Source organism: Mus caroli, chromosome 15 (genome assembly GCF_900094665.2).
Source record: "Mus caroli chromosome 15, CAROLI_EIJ_v1.1, whole genome shotgun sequence".
NCBI classification, from domain to species: Eukaryota; Metazoa; Chordata; class Mammalia; order Rodentia; family Muridae; genus Mus; species Mus caroli.
Genome location: NC_034584.1, coordinates 25,170,619 through 25,173,886, shown reverse-complemented (window position 1 = coordinate 25,173,886; position 3,268 = coordinate 25,170,619). Strand labels below are relative to the sequence as shown.

The 3,268-nt window shown below is 42.4% G+C and overlaps 1 non-coding gene across 1 annotated transcript; it reads left to right on the top strand.

Moving 5' to 3' along the window:
• The first annotated feature begins 1,592 nt into the window (after positions 1–1,592).
• LOC115029485 lies at positions 1,593–1,726 on the top strand. The gene has a single exon (XR_003835059.1). It is a non-coding gene; the product is annotated as a small nucleolar RNA SNORA17 (small nucleolar RNA).
• The last annotated feature ends 1,542 nt before the right edge of the window (positions 1,727–3,268 follow it).

Sequence of the window (3,268 nt, the reverse complement as noted above, 5' to 3'; positions counted from 1 at the left end):
ACTGCCATATCTGGGGATCCCTCCCATAATCAGCCTCCAAATGCTGACACCATTGCATACACTAGCAAGATTTTGCTGAAAGGACCCTGATATAGCTGTCTCTTGTGAGGCTATGCTGGGGCTAGAAAACACAGAAGTGGATGCTCACAGTCAGCTATTGGATGGATCATAGAGCCCCCAATGGAGGAGCTAGAGAAAGTAACCAAGGAGCTAAAGGGGATCTGCAACCCTATAGGTGGAACAACAATATGAACTAACCAAAACCCTGGAGCTCTTGTCTCTAGCTGCATATGTATCGAAAGATGGCCTAGTAGGCCATCAGTGGAAAGTGAGGCACATTGTTCGTGCAAACTTTATAAGCATCAATACAGGGGAACGCCAGGGCCAAGAAGTGGAAGTGGGTGGTGGGGGCGCATGTGGGGGACTTTTGGGATAGCATTGGAAATGTAAATGAAATAAATACCTAATAATAAAAAAGGGAAAAAAGATAAGAAGATGAAGTGATGGGGAGGGAGCCATTTTTCTCTCCTGGTCTTATCAATTTTTTTCCCCATTCCTTTCTACAGTGGAGCTTTAGACACTCTCGGTTCACAAAATTACTCCCTGTGAGCATAATAGCTTTGATAGCATTATTCGTGTCTGCTATTGTTTGCTTTATTTTTAAGATATAAAATCATTGTTAGCCTTGTATAATACAGAAAAATGTACTTCAAATAAACATTCTTTCCGAGTTTTATTAGCTCCAAATGAAGAATTAAAAATGCATTATTGTCTTTCAAGGATCATGCAAATATAAGATATATAACCTTCTTATACTGTACAGAACAAACACATTGCAAACCAAACAAGGTAAACAATTTGAAATATAATTATTTTTGATACAGAAATTGTAAAGACGGACTGTGTAGTTGGGTAGCCAATATCTCTTCTAATTGTTACTTTCATCTTCAATTCTTAGAATTTAACCAAAATGTTAGAAAGAAACAGTAGTTCTTTCTATAAAATAAAATAAGTTTATTATTTTTTTCATTTCAAGACATCATTGGCCAGATGTATTCATATTATCACAGAACAACCTCATATGAAACAAATGTTATGATGCATAAAGAAAATCTTTGAGAAGTCCCTGAATTTTTATCTTGCATCTATAGGGAGAATAATTAATTATACAACATGATTTATTTTAGAAAGTAAATGTCTCATGCTGGGAACTTGAGAGATTAATATTGGAAATAGCATATGGTGCATGGTAAGTGTGATTTTTTTTTTTTTTTTTTTTTTTTTTTTTTTACTCTGCAAGCTGAGAAGTCTGACCAGGGTGAAAATGTGTTGGATTATGGTGAAAAAAATATATATGTGAATACACACACACACACACACACACACACACACACACACAGACATGTTTTTTTTCTCCTCCACTGTTAGGACTTAAAAGTGTGTACTAAAGGTATGCCTGCATTCCCGAAGGATCCCACAGACCTAGGACATCTTTGATTGTGATTCTTTTACAGAGCAGTCATCTGGATAGGTTAAAATTCCAGGGCATTGATGAGCCCACATTCCACACAGACCTTTTTAGCAATATTTGCCTTGACTTTATAGAGCTGTTGCAGGTATGTCTGCTGTGTCACGTACATGTTCGTAGGTGACAGATGGGAGAAAGGCTATATCTATGCTCAGTGTTCTGACCTATGAACATCTACATAATTAGTAGCTTAACTCTCTGAAAAAGAGCAAACCTGAGAAGACTACCAGCCTGAAACCTGAAGTGGAAATTTCTAGTTCTTTAGAAAGTTACTTATGCCAAATGATGTTTTGATGGGATACACAGGAGAAGGATGTCTTGCTAAAACAGACAAGTGAAAGACTTCTTCCTGAAGCAGACACAGGTGAAAGGATGTTTGGATATAGCAAACATGTGAAAGGATCTGAAATGAAGGACTATAAATGGACCCAACAGACAGTGGAAGACAAGCATTGAGCTTGATTTGGTTTGCCCTGTCTCTCTATTCTTAGCTAAATACATGCAGGTACTGGTTTAAGCTTACGTAAATAGCGTTGTTGAACTCAGCTTGTGGTAACTCTGACATTGAGAGAAACTTGCCCAGGAACTGTTCCCGAGGTTCTTGTGGCCAGTTGTTGCATCCTCGGCCTTGCCTCAGGCCAGGTGGCCAGCCTGGTAGCTTCTTCAGGATCAAACTTCAGCTGCCTGGTGACTGCTTGCTGAAAGGTCTAGACTGTGGCTGCTGGTTGTTGTCAGGGTCTTCCTGCCTAGAGGACTGATCTACAGCTGCTAAATTGTGTTTGGTTTTTGCTACAGGACTGAACTACTGCCCAAGTAGATTGAGCTCTCCCCCAAAGACCTTCTGTTGAACAGGCCAACTTCCCTCAAATCCTAATAACTTTTCTCTTCCACTACCTCTCCTGGTGGGATAGAGGAAAGGTCAAACCCCATTGAAAGTAGGTTGCAAAGTATTTATGCCCACAGGAACAGGAGGGCCTGGACAGGGAGCTGGCCTGAGACAACCACCAGGCTGATACAACACAAGACCAGATGGTCTTCCAGGGTAATAAGCAAGCTGGATACTAGAAGAACCCCACCTGGGACTGCAATCCCTAGGTAAGAGTTAGCCAAGGATAGAGGATCCTCTCATGGGGTCACTTGGCTTGCCTAGGCAAGGAGCAAGCCCAAGATGACCACCAGGCAGGAAGCTAGCCTGAGTTGAGCACCAGTCCCGTGCCACAGAGGCCTTTGGTAGGGGAGGGCAGACAATGCCTGAGATGACTCCTGCTCTGTGCCATAGCGTGCACAAGCATGGGATAGCATTCCTGAGAACATTCCTGAGAGCATTCCTGAGAGAACTCAAGACACTCAGAGACCTTGGGCACCACTAAAAAGAGAAGTAAGTGTTGGAGAAATGGGAGAGAAAGAGAAACAGAAGGATGTGGGCACAGTGACAAGAAGCAGAAATGGAGACTCTAGAATATTGAGGAACAACCTGATGGGAGTAGCCAGTGACACCTGGGACCATGGTGAGGTCTTGGCCTGAGCTGCCATCAGGGACCATGCCTGAGTCTGTGGCCCTACAGTAGCAGGGATCTATTACCTCCAAAGACAAGGCAGAGAGAGAGAGAGAGAGAGAGAGAGAGAGAGAGAGAGAGAGATGGCTAGAGAGAGAGCACACTGGCTCTGTGGGTATGAGTGAAGGTTGCCATGAATATAGGCAGTGAAGAGGTGTTTCCCCCACCCTTTGCCACCTACTGC